Source organism: Dendrobium catenatum, unplaced genomic scaffold, assembly GCF_001605985.2.
Source record: "Dendrobium catenatum unplaced genomic scaffold, ASM160598v2 fragScaff_scaffold_601, whole genome shotgun sequence".
NCBI classification, from domain to species: Eukaryota; Viridiplantae; Streptophyta; class Magnoliopsida; order Asparagales; family Orchidaceae; genus Dendrobium; species Dendrobium catenatum.
This window is the reverse complement of record NW_021319063.1, coordinates 16,978-23,361: the sequence shown is the minus strand read 5'-3', so window position 1 is coordinate 23,361 and position 6,384 is coordinate 16,978.

Genomic DNA, 6,384 nt, shown 5'->3' with positions numbered 1-6,384 from the left:
TTTTTTTTTTTTTGGGACATTTAGGCCATTTAAGGCAAACTCACACACACAACGCATACACATGGACTCGAACCTTGGACCTCTTAGTTGGAAGCATAAGCTCTCAACCAATAGGCCAAGGAGAGTTGTGTAAAGAACACTTCACAAATCATTGAAAAAGAAAACAGAATTCGGGCATTTTCATCTTTTATTATTAATGAGACTTTTCAAATGAATATGGATTGATTTATAGCAGAATATAAATTGTCAATTACCCAAAATAGAGTTTAGATGAAGAAAGAGATGAGGAGAAAGAAAGAAGAGGAGATTACCCAAGATTGAGAAGATTGCCGGCGTCGACCTGGGCAGAAGAGGCAACCTAGCGCAAGAATCGGCCGGGGTCTTTGGCTTGGGCTCGCAAACGGCAGAGAGGGTCGGACCTGGGGTTCTTTGCGAACAAAGAGATGGCGAGAAAGATAGACCAAATGGGAGCCTTGCGAACTGCAAAGAGCGACTAAGAGGATATTTTTATTGAAATTTATATATTAAACTAGGTGAATTTAATTAAAATTTTAATTTGGATGATTTGAAATAAGTAAATAAACAAAATGACTAATTTGATTAATATGGATTTAGTTTTCTTTATTTTGCAATGAATCAAATTGGAATAATTAGGGCCATTTAAATTAAAATGAACTCGAATCCAGTGGGTTGGGCTCAATGTCGAATTGATTTGGTTTCGATCAACCTGAGATTGGTTGAATTAGAAAGCTGAGTCGGTGCTACGCCAATGGGTATCCACCTAAAGGAAATCCTGGAAACGATGTCTACACTAGGCTGCAAAGACCTAGGCATTAAAGATTAATTGGGGAAATCGACCTCAAATAATGAGGTCAACAGGAAGTATACTACGTCCTGAGTGAGAGATTGGAAGCATGCGACCATCTTCGATAGCGACATTATTTGTGTCGCGGTATTCTTCTACATTGCTGTGTGTTGAAATTTAATAAAATTGCAATTTGATAAAATGGCTAAATGGCAAAATGATTCTTATCAGATGGGTGCCATGGCTAATTTAATTGATTTGTATGAGTGGAAACACGTTATTGCAGTTTTCATCAATGATAATTATGGAAGCAAAGATGGTGTTTATTCTATATAATATTGCATGTGCTGCAAGCTAAAATCCTGAACCCTTAGGGGTGGGATAAAATGCCGGTGGAGATTAAAATAATGTTGAGCATGCATACTCCAATGGCAAGAAACAGGTCACTACTTAAACATAAATGGATAAAATCTATCATGAGAAGCTTTGATTTGAATCCACCATTGCAAATAATGCGAATGTATTTTCTATGAAAGGATTGAGACAACATCACAAAACATGAAACTGTTATTTGTAAGCGAATCTGCATGTGCATATCTAAAAAAACTTGAGTAAATTAACTATAGATTTCAGCAAAGTTTCATCTCAAATATTTTCCTTCAAGATATATAATAGCACGTACATTTGTGTATATGCTCAATAAACCTTCATTACTTCCCTTATTACCATGCTTATCAAAAGAGAGAAACGAAAGTAGATTTTGCCTCATATTTTAATCAAGAAGATCAAGATTCAATTCTTTGATACTTGACTTAAGCAAACAAGAGTGAGAAAAGAAGAAGATGGAGAGGATGTAAAAGAAATTACCCAAGATTAAGAAGGTTGCAGGCATCGGCTAGGGCAGAGGAAGTAAGGGCTTCGACTACTCGACTAGGGCTTGCGAATGGAGGCGCGCCACGTCACCAAACACCATGTATTTGGCACTCAGTTTTGCTTGGTATACATTCGGACCGTTCGGTTTTTGACCGGACGTAATAACTTTTCGCGAAAGAGAGGGAAAGCAGACGGTTCGTGCCTGGGCTTCTTGCGAACAGAGCAATGACGGGAGGCGGACGAGCTTACGGGGCGTTCGGTTCTTAGCGCCGTTATCATCAACACCATTGCTTCATTGCCTTGTTGGCGGCAGATTGTTTCTTCTTATAGCTAGATAAATTATACAATAGTTAAGATGTTTTCCTTACACTTTTTATTCTCTCTAACCCTCTTGTCTAATGGTTTTTCAATTTGGTTAAACTAAATAGCAAGTGTTGCTAAAAATTTCTCCGTTCTACTACTTTTATTGCAATTTTTGTTTAAAACCTTAGACTCATATTTCCGAGATTGGGGTTTTACTTCGCTCATCCAACAACTAATAATAATATATTTTGAGAATTAAATTATAAATCTAAATTTTTACAAGAACTAAATTAAGAGAGTCAAGTATATTGATGCAGACATTGACGATGATACATTTTGATACATTTATGTGTGGACTAATCAACCATGATAGCTGCAATAGGTGGGCTGACTAAGGTTTTGTTTGGATCAGCTTTGGCCATTATTTTTTTCATAATTTTCAATAAAATTTAATACTTGAAAAAAAATTTAGAAAGCATAAGAAAATAAATGTAAAAAAAAAGTAAAGAGTTATAAATTAATGCTTCCTAGACTAGTCTGAAGGATGGCAACCATTTCTGGATTAATAAAAGTTTTCCTAAAATAAAATAGATTAATTATTAAAATTGAATGATCCTATTAATTAAAATTAATGAAAGAATATTTTGATTTGAATAACTTAATGGAGTATGTTATAAATTAATGTTTCATTTCGGTCTGTTGCCACCCATTTTCAACAAAGAGAAGCACATACATCTCAATAATTTATCTTAATGAAATACATATGCTTGTGATTTATTATTGACTAGTGCACTTCCGATTAAGATTGCGTGCGGTGTTCGGACACGTTTAGAGGTCAATTAGGACTCGCCGCGTCACCTGGTACATAATGTATTTGATGATGTAATATGCATTGGGCGATGTGGCGCATCCTGACTCCGCACGTAATAATCTCTCTCGATTAGAAGGCAACTACAATTATTAGCTTTTCCAGAATATCATTACGTCAAACCACAAGCATTTGTCTGATTGGGTAATGAAATTATGAATGCTTCGATTAGTTAGGGGTGTAAATGAGTCGAGTCAAACCAAAGTCACCTCTGGCTTGATCTCGTGCTTTATTCTACTAGTTTTCAAGCTGGCTAGTTTATTATGAAAGAGAAAATGATTATGAAAGAGAGAAAATGATTATAATTTAAGCAATTGTTATAATGAAATTGTAAAAAAATGAAAAAAAAAAGTTAATAAGAAAAATAATAAAGAGTTACATTATATTTTTAAAAACATAGCCCATAAAAGAGGCTAGAAAGCTCAACAGTTGATTGCTGAAATCGCTCAAATCCTGCCCAACTATAGCATATAAAATATTTTTTCCCTTATTTAAGACAAACTCTAAAGTAATCCCACTTTTTAAGCTTCATAGGCAAACATCTCTTATTTAATTGCCAAAGAGCATTCTGCAAGTTCTAGCTCTCATGCACTCTACAATCTCCCTTTTAAAAGGTTTTGTTGGCGCTGGTCTACAAGCAAGTGTATATCTTTAATTGTCTATCAAAGAAGAGATGAATGACAACTAAACAGCATGTAAAAATTTTTTAAAGCTCATCCTAAACAATGATTGATTATTTGATTTATAATAAAGTATTTCGACCAAAAATAACAAGCCAATATTGCATAAATTGATATTATCAAAATTATGAATGTGTAATAACATAGAATAGCAATTTTAAGTTTACAAAATCAATCTTATTAATTTTAGTTATCTAAATAAATAGATTATAGGTGACATGGATGTTGACCTCTAACTACCAATAACTATATGACTCAGCTAACTGCATACCCCACGATCGGACAGAATCGCTCCCCACGATCTCCTCTACAACACAAAACTCCCTCAAAGACATGAAACATCTCATTGACACATAATTGGCGCAAGAATTGGATGATTGGATTTCTCTCAACATCGTGCGATCGACTTCGACCTCCGCCCCTTCCGACTGTCTTCTGCGCCTGCCCATCGCCGTACCCTACCCTCACCGACCACTCAAGTCGACTGCAATAGCAGCCTGCAACCTTGCATCCGCCAGACTTCATCTGCTAGATTGTCGTGTTTGAGTCGATACCCTAACTACACTGACCAGTCGCCGGTCTCCGACTTCAGCTCCGGCCTGACCCATCGTCGTGCCCTAGACCTGGATAAACTAGTCGTTGGCTTGCTTTCGTTTTATTTTGGTTGTCTTAATTTTCACATTCTTGATTCTAAATTTGCTAAAATTTTATGTTAGCTGATCCTAAATTTAATTAGAAATTTTCAATTCAAAAATTTTAATTAATTCAAAGATCACATAGCTAACATAAGAATCTTAACTAAGACAATATATATTAACATAATAAAATGATTGTTTTATAAACTAACAAAATAATAATGAATAATGATCGCTAAGAGAAATTAATTTTTTTTTTCAAATAATCCAATGAACTTTCCTCCGTTTCTTTATTTGGAAATCTACTACACATCTCTCGTCACTCTTTAATGAGTTTGTTGATTGCCGAGGAGTTTTTAAGCATTTTGAATGGAGGATGCGGGCTCCCAAAGGTCAAGCTGACGGTTAATGTGTCTCTCCATTTATGACCCATCCATCTTGTTATTAAGATTCCCCACTTCGGCGCTCCATCTCTTTTGCACGGAAGCCCAACAGCCAAAGGCCGGCTTCTCTATTATATGTTGAAGTAAGATCAATCAAAGTGCAGCATAGAACATACATTACTTCCCATTACGCCATGCATAGAACAGACCTTACTGTCTACTACGGCATGCCTGAGATAAGCATCCGGCTTTTGATTCATAAAGAGCAAAAGCGGGTTATGTATGCCGAAGCTGGAAGTGATTTTATTGATGTCCTATTTAGCTTCCTTACTCTGCCGTTAGGAAGCATTGTCCAGCTTTTGGGTAAGCAGTCGGGTTTGGAATCTCTTGACAACCTTTATAAGAGCGTTGAACAGCTTGACGACAAGCACCTGCAGACCGAGGCATGCAAGGAAATGCTTCTCAAACCGAGAAGTGCGGCTGCAAAAATATGTGAGGACTTGAAGATTAAAAATATTCATGAGGCCAACCCAAGAACTTCCTACATTTGCAATGAAGATACTTGCTCAACTAAATCAACATGTTATTGTAGCTATGTAATTAAGACTCGGTGCAGTCGTTGTGGCAAACTAATGGATAAGGCCTTAAGCTTGCCAAAAGGTACAGTAGAAAAGAAAGGGATCTTTGTTAACGAGGGAGCTGACTTTATTATAACTGATGATTTACGGGTGATGCCAATTTCTTTGATGAGTGGTTTCTCCGTACTTGAGGAGCTACAAATTAATGATGCATGCATGTTAGAGGAAAGGGTTATAAATGTTGGCAATGAAGAGGTAATTAACGTATTGATGAATGCTAGAAAAATAACTTAAATTAGTTTAATATGCAATTGCTGAAATTTTATGGATTGTATTTTTTTTTCTTTCAGACTTTAAACTTATTGAGGAAATTATTTCAAACAAAACATGCATTGACAGAGGTTTTCTTCCCTGATGCATGCGTAGAACCAAGTGTGAATTTCTTCTCAGTGATTAAAGAGGAGATTGACGGCAGCGAAGTAGAACATAAATTTAATGTGAATATCATATTAAACAAGAAAAATAACAGTGTTTTATCTGCCGATGTTGGGGGAGACTTCCTCAATCAGTTACTAAGTTTCCTCACATTTCCTTTAGGCTCTGTGCTCGGACTACTCCTCGATCACATATAATTACAGTGTTCCATCCGCAATTTGTATTCCTCGGCAGAGAGTTTGGGCTTAGAATGGTTCAAGTCAAAAGAATGCAAAAATATGTTGTTGTTTCCACAACTTGCCTCCCACTACAGATGCGAAAAGCAAATGCTGAAATTGGTTGAAATGCCATCAACTAAGTGGACCTGTTCGATGAGCTGCACAAAGTGCTATGTGAATCGGTTGTATTGTTTTCAGCCTAAACAGTGCAAGCATGTATTAATGAATGCAGAAGTCATAGAACAAAATCCCAAGTTTCAAAACGGAGGGAGTGATTCAGGTGGAAGTTTTGTGGAAGACTCAAAAAGATTTATGGTTACTGATAACCTTCACATTTCACCCATATCATCCATTTCCTTCATAATAACTACAGGAAAAGACTTTCTCTTTTCCGATGTTGTTGAGAAAGAAATAACCGTTGATAAGACTAAGGTAAATATATAATTGCCATTTCAGTAAATTCTCTCATATTCATTGTTTTTCCAATTACTTGTGTTCTAATAATTATTTAATATTTGCAATTTTGATTAACTGCTTTCTTCTTATCCGGAACGTAGGTTCTGTCTTTGCTGGGTGCGATGCTAACATCAAAGACTGTTTTAACTG